Source organism: Pteropus vampyrus, unplaced genomic scaffold, assembly GCF_000151845.1.
Source record: "Pteropus vampyrus isolate Shadow unplaced genomic scaffold, Pvam_2.0 Scaffold33, whole genome shotgun sequence".
Classification (NCBI taxonomy): Eukaryota; Metazoa; Chordata; class Mammalia; order Chiroptera; family Pteropodidae; genus Pteropus; species Pteropus vampyrus.
This window is the reverse complement of record NW_011888814.1, coordinates 10,100,927-10,112,423: the sequence shown is the minus strand read 5'-3', so window position 1 is coordinate 10,112,423 and position 11,497 is coordinate 10,100,927.

The window sequence follows — 11,497 nt, the reverse complement described above, 5'->3', positions numbered from 1 at the left end:
CTGTATGGTGGTATAATACATTGGGAAAATCACCTAATTAATTTAGTCCAACCATTTGTCAATTTAGCCACACAATTGGTTCATCATTTCACTTGACCACAATCATAATGATTGTACTGATTGTCCAAGTAGAGTCAGTCACGGTGTTTGGGCAAAGCCAGAGCAATCAAGGATGCATTCAGAGTTTCCTGAGGAATCTTCTCACCGTTATGGAAAAGGAACCTGGGGTTTCCCCGCAATGCTAGATTCTGGAAGAATCAGTGAAACTTCCTTATGGACTATGGATAGGAAACAGCGGAACGAGATGAAAAAATATGGACAGAGAATAACTGGAGAGCAACCGATTCTTCAGTGTCGCTTGCCATGGACAAAAGATAGGACTTTGTCAGGGGAAGAGAATCCTCATAAGGGTCGATTGAGAAGAACGGGGAGGTAGGGTCCCACGGAGAGGGTGTGCTGGGCCAGCATGACCCCGGGCCCTCAGTGTAGGTCTGCGTTTGAGTGATGGAATGTTGCCCCTGCTTCCTGCCTTTATTAAAAATAGATTTTTGTTTGTTTGTTTGTTTTGAGGTAACAGGCACATGACATAAAATTAGGCATTTTCAAGTGAACAGTTCAACAGCATTTAGTACATTAATGTGTTGCAACTACACCTCTGTCTAGTTCCAAGACATTTTCATTATCCCCAAAGAAAACTGCATTCATTAACCAGTCACTCCCTGCATCCATTTCCCTTCCTCCTAGCTCTGGCCGGCACCTCAACCTTTTTTATGGGGTACAAGAAAGCGGTTTCGATCATGGGCGAACACGCAGGCTGCTAAGGACCAGGAGGCCTGGACTGGGGATGCTAGCTCACTGGCAGTGTTGGAGGACGCCATTCACTACTCGTTGAGGGCACCAACAGGTTGTGTAAAGAGACGAGAATACGGAATCATTAATGAGTTCTTTCAGACTGGGATTCGAAATAGTCTAGTCTCGAGACTTGCCCATACTCTGCTCGGTTGTCCCAGATCTTCAAGGACCATATTTCAGAAACTTAATAGTAAGGTTTGTAGAGCTAAGTGAATGAGGCGGAAGGACTCTCCCATTCTTCCTCTACTCCTTCTGTTGTGGACTGTATGTTTGTGTCCCCCAGAATTTATATGTTGAAACTCTAACCCCCAGTGTTATCATATTTGGAGGTGGTACCTCTGGGAGGCGAGTAGGGTTAGTTGAGGTCATGAGGGTGGGGTCCTCCTGATGGCATTAGTTCCTTTTCAGAAGAGGAAGAGGGACCAGAGCTCATCCCCCCTCCCTCATGGGAGGACACAGTGAGAAGGCGACCATCTGCAAGCCAGAAAGATAGCTCTTCCCAGAATTCGACCGTGATAACGCCTTGATCTTGGATTTACAGCCTCCGGAACTATGAAGAAATACATTTCTGTTGTTTAATTAAGCCACCCAGCCTGGCTGACTGATTGATTTGATCAATGAGCTATGCATGCCAGTTGCACAAAACTAAATAATTAAATTTAAACAGTATAGTGGTATATACAGTTAAAGTAAAAATATATGTTCTTTCCTCCATTTGTAATTCCTCTGAAGTAGCTATTTTACCAGTTAGGGTTTTTTTTTTGTTTTTTGTTTTGTTTTGTTTTGTTTTGTTTTTTAAGATCTGTGCCATCTAATAAGGTAGCCATTTGCCACTCATGGCTACTTAAATTTCCATTTATTTAAATTAAATATGAGTAAACATTCATTTCCTCAGTCAGACTAGCTGTATTTCAGATGCTCAGTATCCATAAATGGCTAGTTGCTACCATTTTGGACAGTATAAATATAGAACATTTCCATCGTCACAGAATGTGCTATGGAATATTAGTACTCTTTCAGATGAATTCTGTTCATATACAAACGTACACACACACAGAGTCGACATAATATTGTATATACTCTTCTGCAGTTTGTTTTTTTCACCTAACAGAAAAACTGTTAATTTAGTGTGATCCACATGCTACCTCATGCCAGGAAAAAATTTAAACAGAGTGGATAATCAAAATTTTAGTAAATTAAAACTGTTAATTTGAGATTTTAGAGATAATTGCAACATATCTTTAATGCATGTTCCAACTTTAATAAAAAAAACCATTTTTGGAAATAGTCCATTTAGCCTTGGATATGTTAAGAAAGAAGATCCAGGAGATCTTGAGATTAGTTTACTATGCTTATCATAAATACACACACATTATGTTTCTATTTTGTAACAGGGCTTCTGACCTTTTTGTCTATACCCATTATTCAGTTGACCAGCATTGTCCAAAATGGTAGCTACTAGGCACATGTGGTTTTAAAAGTTAAAATTAAAGATTCTGTTCCTCAGTTATACTAGCCAATTTCAAGTGTTCATTAGCCACATGTGGCTGGTGGATGTGGTATTGGACAGCGTGGGTATGGAACATTGCCATTTTGTAGGAGGTTCTGTTGGACAGGCTGCATTAGAGACTTTCTTCAAACACATTTCCATTATGTGCAGTGATTTTATGTGCAAGATGAAGGATGGGGGACTCTGTCTAGGACGTGATAGAATTCCTGGGAATGGATGGAGAGCTTGCAGTTTGCCCTTCCTGCTCCAAAATCTGATCTTTCCCTCTGAAGACACATGTCCTTATCTGTCAAGAATTGGTGTTCTACAGTAAGTCAATCGTGGGAAAGAAAAGCAGTTCCGATAGCTTTTCAGGGTTAGAATATTACCCTGAGGGATAATTGATGATGCACGCACACTGCTAAATATAGCACCTCTACGTAACAGTAAATGTTACTGTTCAATTTAGACTAGAAAGTGCTTAGTAACATTTGTTACAATGAGTGCTGACAAAAAGTTATGTTTAAGCTTTTTATTTTTTAAAATGACAACAGAATGTTGGAAGTGTACCCTTTTGTGTAGAACAAGATATATTTGTGTCTTCATTTATGTCAGAAAGTACACAATCTGTATGAATTCATAGGCAACAGTAAGAATGATTCTGTCTGGAAAGGAAATAGCATAAGAGAGAGAAAGGTAGAACAGAGAATGACTTTTTCACTATATAATAGTCTTTTCTTTATGTACCTTGTAACTATGTGCTTACATGACTCAGTTTTTTTAAAAAATCAGTAAAATAATGAAGAAAAAATAAACACATTCTTAAAATGTGCAGGATGCCCAATAAATTTTTATGAGATAAGGGTCACTTAGGACAAATAATTATATACAGTGAAATAAGAGCAGAGGGCTGGCCAGAGGTTTCAAGTGACAATCAGATGGAGCCTCTTGGTACGCCAGGACCCTGGGGGTCGACACACCATTTCTTACAGGCTGGTTATTTTGCAGCAATTAAAGCTATTTAAAACTCTTTTATTACATATAATTTAATACATTTTAAAAGAAAAAAATATTCCCAAGTACTGAATTATTTTTTTTCATGCAACCTTTCTTAACACTTGTGGAACATAGCTCAGGAAAGGCTGATTTAAATTCTAGGAGATAATTAGTCCAAAAAAGATGAGGTTGAAAAGAAATCGTTGTAGGTCAGGGGCACCCTGCTTCAGCTTCAGTTTTTCAGAAAGATGAATGCTGGTGTTAATTGAGTTTAATTTGAATAGTGATGCACGACAGCTTATTCAACACATACTGCCCACATGTAAGTCACATGTGCATTGAGTATGGACTTAATAGTCTACGCTGCCCCTCTGCACCCCCATCCTTCACTTAACAGCTACTATCAGTGACCAAGAGGTGGGAAGATTCAGCAGTGTGGGGATCTGGACAGTGGAGACAGAGATGCTTGCTTCCACCACCAAGTCTCTGTGTTCCAGCTTTCAAGAGACCATGCCATCAAAAATGGAATGTCTGTAAAAATGAAGTGTTTGTTTTTAAAAACAGAGCCCTGTAATTCCACAAAATTGATTTTTTTTTTTTTTTTTCCTTTTAAAGCAGGTTGCTAGGATCTGTAACTTTTCAGGAAGGAAAACTTAGGGGAAACTAGTCAGGGGGCAATTATGTCCTAACCTGCATATTACAAAGGAAATCTTGTTTGCTGTGGATGTTTAAGGCAGGACTTCCCAAAGCCAAGGGTAATTTTCAAAACATTTAACAATCAGTGCAGCATAGGGACCCAGGCATTCGGAATGGATGACAGCCTTAAATAACTGGTGTGGCTGCACCTGTGCTTACGGGCTGCACGTCTCTTCTGCCAGAAGGTAAAGCCATTTGAGATAGGGGATGAGCCCTTTTGGGTTTTGTGACAGCGCGTGTTGGTTGTCCCCCAATATCCATAACCCCTTTCTTTATCAAGTCATTGGAACCATATTTCATAGCTGGAGTGCTTGACAGGTTTACGGCCACTCAACTAAATTCTGGTTGATGGGAGGTTTGTTATCATGTGGTCCTTTCTAGAACCTTCCTTAAGGGACAGTGTGTGCCCCCACTTCGCCCTTTTTTGCGCCTTTCACATTTTGCTGTCTGGAATGTGGATGCTACCATCTCAGACCATAAAGGTGAGGTCACATGTGGTCGAGCGACAAAACAGATCGAGTATCACTCTCGTCTTTCTGGACTTTTTCTTGAGAAAGAAAGAAACTTCTCTTGTTTAAGCGACTGATACTTCGGGCTTCCTGTCACTGTCAGCCAAACCTAATTCTAACTAATGTAGGTCCCTGATCTGCTTTTACCTTATTTAAAACTCCTAACCATCCTGCAAGCGGGGTATTCTTGTTCTAATTTAATGGATTAGGAGACTGAGGTTAAAGAAAAATTAAGTACTGACTTGTCCCAATACACCCAGTTCGAGGTAGCATTTGAATCCACGTCTAATCTTTCTGACTGTAAATCACCAAAAGCTCAATCCTTGCTTTAGTCAATAAATGAAACATAGAGAAAGGCATGCGCTGCCACATGGTTTTGTAGCATTCACGCTTTGGCAGAGCCCCAATTTTGTGGATTTTTTAAAAAAGACGTTGGGTTTTTCAGAGAAATTCATTTGTGGCTTTTTTTTGAAAGTGAACAAACATGTGAACTGCTTTTCAGTCAATAATACTTATCAGAAAAAACTTTTTTTTAATTTCAAAGAAACGTGTTGTTCCTCTAATTTCCAGTATTTGCTTAATTGTCATTTGCTAATTGGGACATTTCTATGAGAAAAGAAGAGTTCGAAGAGAGATTTTGTAGTTCATTTCCTTCAGCTATATCTACATTGAAGAAAATCTGGAATTATTTAGAATTCTCCTTACTATGTAATAACTCCAGAACATTCCCATATTCATTATTTGGTAATGTAGAAATTAGGTTGATAGTGGAATAAAGGTCATAAGTTATTTGGATTGTCACTTGGGGGCAGCCTCTGCAGCCCACATTTCTGCAGAATTGAGGTGGGCTGCGTGCTGTGCTGCCCAGGGCTGGGGCGGAGCAGGCAGGCTGGCAGCTGATACCTGGAGGGCAGGTGAGGCCCAGCGGGTCTGGGGAGGCTGGCAAACTGGGCCCAGTGCAAACAACTACTTGGCAGTAGAACCTGCAATAGAGACAGGGATTTTGACCTGCTGCCCAGGCCTCTATTGGTGCCCTGGGTGATGCTTTGAGTTCATTCATTTTTGTCATCAGAGTAGACACTTACTTGGTTAGAACAGCAGTGTCTGAGTGTATTCCTGAGACTATTGAGTCTGCAGGATTTGCGGTATAAAAAAAGGATTCTATGGCAAATAAGTTTGAGGAAATGCTGAGTTCTAATTCCTCTCCTGGAAATTCAGACTTAGCATTTTAAAAGTCTTGAGATGTTAAGAAATCTATTTAACTTTAACACGGTTTTTGAAACCTACTTGAAAATCAAAAGTCTATCTTTTTAAATTGAACGTCCGATGGAACTACCTCATAATTATTTTAATAAACAAATTAATAATGGTCTTGGAAATGATCGTCTGAGTAGGTTGAGTTCCTGAGACAATGCAAGATTTGACTCTTGTCAACATGGAACTTTCTTGGTGTCCTTTATTGGTGTCCTGGTTTGCTCTTATTTGTGAGGCCATATTTTCTAATGTTCAGTGCCTCTCTGCTTGTGTTTGTCTCATAGGAGCAAAATTTTTAATGCTTGAGAGGCCCTTTGAGGTCATCTAATCCTGCCTCTTCATTTCCTGATTGAAGAAATTGTAAGTTTTAGAAAGGGTTAGTTACTTGCCAAAGGCCAAATGGCTAATAAGCGAGGATGTCGGGGCCAAGGTCTCTTAATGTGCCTTTGGTCGGTTCCTGGTGGAAATTACTTGAAGTTAGTTCCTTACTTTCAGGACTTCTTTAAGTGATATCTCCAGATTGGGATGGGACAGGTGCAAAAGAGCTGATGATTAATTCTTTGCCAAGGTTTAGGGTAGGCAAAGGAGCAAAAAAGAGAGTGCCCCAGGAGACGTAGATGGTGCCCAATAAAAGAAATGCTGCTGAGGAAACCAAGAACCCCATTCGGGGGTGTTCCGAAAAATCATTTTTGTGTGGCAAACGATGACTTAAAATAAGCCGTCTTTGCAAGAGAATGCAGAAAGCGGGTTGCTTCCAGGTGGCTTCTACGCAGTGAACAGATTAACAACTCGACAGACAACATTGCAGCTCTTGCCACATTTTATAGGGTGCCAGCTGACTCGGGCCCATCAGGAAGTGCTCATTAGCTGCCAGAGGTAACACTCGTCTGTTTTTCATGGAGTTAAGGGTTTGGAAAAAAATGATTTCTGGATTTTTTACAAGGTCTAAGGTATGGACATCATTTGGGTCCAAACTATTTTGCCTTAATTTAGATTTTCTTTCTCTCTAATCGATTGCGGTATGAAGTTGGATCCTTTACTTATTGCCAGAGGTTCTTTTTCTGTTAAGTGTTAGAACTTCACCTGTCGTAAATGTTTGTGGAGTTAATCTTGAGTATTTTTGTTATGTTTTTCTGAAATACTGTCTACAGTCTTATAATGAAACAACATTATAAGTGTCTGTTTAACCACAGCTTTCTGTTTGTGTCCCCTTTTGACGGTGCTGTGTTCAGGATAAAAGCTCCACATTTGACCTCAGAATGTCAAGATATTAAGTTTTCTTCCTGACGGCCCAGAAAAAGAAAAAAAAAATTATAAGGTTGTAGTATTGCCCCGTTTTTATTGAATTCATCAGGAAAATTTCTGTAATACCAGACTCTGCAGCACGATTTCCACTGTCGCCAGCCCCTGTTGCAGCCTCTCATCTCCTGTACAGAGTTGAAAAGAGGTTTGCCATGGTAAATAGTAGCCGTAGATTCCTTTTTGAAACTCTGAGAATAAGTTTGAATTAAACCAAATATACAGAAGATGACAGAATAAGTCTTATTTCTAAAGTTATGAGTTTTTCCCCCATTGGGTATTATTAAAAACCTGAGGGCTTTTAATAAGTAATAATGAACACTTAATGATAAATATGTATATATGTGAACTTATTTTTGAGAGCGGTTTTAAGTTCACAGCAAAATTTAGAGGAAGGTGCAGTGATGTCTCATATATCCATCCCTTCCTGTCACCCGCAGGCACAGCCTCTCCCACTGTCAACATTACTCACCGGAGCGGCACATTCATTACAGGTGGTGGATCTACATTGTCACATCATAATCACGCAGTCTTGGTGTTGTACAGCGCATGGATTCAGACAAATGTATAATGACGTGTATCCATCATTATATTATCATATACAGAGTATTTTAACTGTCCTAAAAATCCTCTGTGCTCTACCCGTTCATCCCTGCAGCCTTTGCAATCACCGATCTTTTCATTGCATCCATAGTTCCGCCTTTTCTAGGTCACATTGGAATCACATGGTAGGTAGCCAGTAACGATATTTTGAGTCGGATCATTTTTCTCTTAATTACACTGCAAGGATAATACATGAGGGCCCAGCATTTTAGGAGCTTTTTCTGAGGCAGAAGAACTCTCCGATTTTCATCAAGGAATTATCGTGAGGATTTTATAATTTGGAGAAAAAAGTTATTCTTTTTTTGACGTGGCAATGAATTTTACTTGCGTTGAACCCGGAGCCAGGGAGGGATGAAACACACAACCGCTTTCACCTCTGCCCTTTTCACAGGCTGTCCCGTCTCTCCGTTATGTGCTCCCCTCCTGGACTGCTGACCATCCCTCCCACGCATCCTTGAATACCTCGTTCAGACCGTACCTGCTTGGCGAGACCTTATTTGATTCTTTTCCATACAGACAGGCCTGCCTTTAGCGGGTGTCTGTCCACAGCCTAATTATTGCACTTTTTGTCCTCTCGTGCAGTTATTGACTTACATGTCTGTCTCCCTTTCTGGATTTCCTTAGGGACAGGGCCTGGACTGTCTTCATTTTGTATTCCACGTGGGGCTGAGCACACTATCTGGAACATAGTAGGTCGTCAGTCAGTGTTCGTGGAACTGAACTTCACATCATAAAATTGTGCCTTAGAATTTCTTTTCATTGCATCAAAGTCATTCGGTCTTTTTGAATGAGAATTAACTCACTCCCTACCAGAACGGAAAAAAATTCATGGATCGTATTCTTAATTACTTGTCTGAATCTGGTGGTTTCTTACTCCTCACAAAAATACCACTGATACTTTATCTTCATATTTTGTTGGATGAATAAATCTAGAGAGATTGCGTGTTGCGAATTCTATGGTAAAACTGAGAATCTAAAGTTTATTTGTGGGTAGAAGATGTAATAAGAAACTAAGAGAAGAATCTTCTGTTTTGTAAATATACATCTTTAGGTTATCATGGTCTGAGGTGTTTTCTTAGCTTGAGTTCCCCTGAGAGAGACCTGGACGCCAGTGCACCTGGTTTATTTGGAAGGTGAAAGGAACACCTTAAGGGGAGTGAGAAGTGAGATAGGGAAGCACCAATAGTGTAGTAGCAAGCAAGTCACCGCTCTGGGCAGTTGGAGCCTAACTTTGCTGGGGACTCTGGGCACCATTGAAAAGCCCTCACCTTAGCGTATCCCACCCGTGGGTAAAGGAGCTGGGTGGTTTACGCATCGCCCCTGGTCGGTCCCTGATGGAGGGCCGCTGGATGGAGCTGGCATTAATTTCTGATACACTGCCTGCCATGTGAGCCCCCTGTCCACACACGTAGCACAGCCTTCCAGCAGAGAGATGCAGCGATGGGCCAGCGGTGGAAATACAGCAGCCAGCCCAGAAATGAGGCCCAGGAATACGGACGGGGGAAGGTGGTGTCTGCTGTAGGCATAGCTCTGTGAGTGCTCATGTGACAGTTCAGTCTTAGTCCTTTGAAGCATGAAATATCCAGAGGGATTTTTTTTTTTTTTGAGCAGATTTAATACTTAGAGAAAATTAATTAAGCACACTAGTTTCTCCTATTTGATGTAGGGTGATTCTTCTTATGGAAAGGAGAAAATTTATGAAAGATCATTTTGATCCGAACTTTGGTCCCTCATTTCTCCCTCTGTCTTTGGATTGCTGTAATTATAAAGTTCTTCCTTAACTGCATAGACATCTGCCTTATGGCGACTTTGGCCTGCTTTCTTGGTTTTGTCCTCTTAAGCAAAACCCCACTGTGTGTGCACCTCCTGTACATCCCCATTAATCTTCATAACAAGCCTAGCAGGTCGGTATCACTTGCCTCCCCTTTACAGGTAAGGTGCCTGAGATTCAGAGACTAAAGATTCTAACTGTCTTTAGAAACTGAATGATTTGCCAGGATCATGATGGTCAGAACTAAGAGCTGCCTCTGCGTCTGCGTCTGTGTCTGCGGTGGCCCTTTGGTGTGAGAATGAAATAGGATAACACTTAACAGAACCACATCCAGGATCCTCACTGCTACTCGGTAAATCTCTTCATCTCCCTAAATCCAACATATGCCTTGAAATAGGGTGGGAGGTAGGGACGGGGTGTTACCTACTTGTTATATGCATACCTGTTCTTTCTCTCCACTTACTTGGAATTGTCACCAAACTTCAGATAGAGGTTTCTCAAGGTAGCTGGTTGATTGTAATCTTGTTATTGGAGGCCTCTCGATGTGTCTATATGGGGAATTCATCGAGTCTACATAGGGAAATCAATGATACTCCAACTCTGCAAATACATGTTTAGGTCTTTGCGCATTGCACAGAGCGAAGACTCGATAAATATTTGTTGACCTTTGAAGCATCATGGTGGCCTTTGAAATTGGGAGTTGGGGAGGAGTTTCTGTGGGAGTGTCATCCACACACCATGCACAGCCACGCCCAGCTAAAGGGATCCTGAGGCTGGGTTGGGTTGAGGCACCATAGCTAGAGTGGTACCTAATGATCTCTAATCAAAAGAGAGAGGCAAAGTCATAAGGTAGAAGATGGGTTGAGGGTTAAATATGAAGGACAGAACTATAAGTGGGTCAGGAACCGACAGGAATTGAGATGAAGAGTAGGTACCAGTGCAAGAAGCTGTTCTGGGCGACTGAGGTAGGACTGAGGCTCTACAGCAAAACTGAGTCTGCGCAAACCCTACGCCCAGCCGTTCCACTTCCAGGTACATACTCTAGAGACACTTTGGATCACGTGTATAAGGAGACAAGTACAGGAAGACACAGCCAGTTAACGTTTATGGATGTAGAAATAAGCATAAAAATATGAAGACATCCATGGGATTGATAAACACTAAATTCAGGATAGTGGTTCGAGCCGAGCATGGTTTTTCTTGTTAAAGCACGATTCAGTAGTCCTAGGTTGTCTCTAGAGATGACATCGTCTAGAATTCTGTTCTCCATTCATAGATACGGTGTGTGTATTTAATTAGCAAATAAGGCTGTAGAAATGCAAGGCCGGAAGGACTTCAGGAGAACATTGAGTCTCTCCCTTGGAAGATGAAGCTGAGAGGCAGGGGCAGAAATCCAGGTTGCTAGGGAGAGGACTGGGACTAAGAGTCAGGTTTTTCTAACCGGCTAGTTCAGTATCCTGCACCACATGTATGTCTTCTCTTTAAAGAAGGGTCTTTCCTGTAAATTTACATCAACTGGTACCATGCTCTTAACTCTTTCTGGCATCCTCCTTTAGAGCACTTTAGAGGGCTCGGGAGCTCTAAGGCATACATTCCTACAGCATCGTAACTGCATAGATCACCAAGCTGTGTGCCCTGTTCTTCTGTGAAAGTATGTTAGGGTCTACCCAAATTTCTTTTATCCTTCCAAGATGTTTTATAAGTTGGCTGCAACTTTATATGGCTCTTTTGTTCTTGGAAAACCTACTTTGTAGGACAAATTCTTAAAAGTCATCAGTAATTAAATAATTCTAATGGGAAAAAATTTAGTAATCCTGAACCCTCAAGCTGACATCCATTTACCCTACATTCAGTTAGAAATTTGACATAATTGCTTAAGGATTAGACTAGTAACCATAACTTAACCTAAAAAGTCACTATGTTCTCTATTATACGGCTCTTTGTCCACTTTTTTTGAGCTCTTTTGTAGCTGGTGCACACCGAGAGTTGAAGACCACGATCAAAACCGAAACATAATAATTAAGTAAC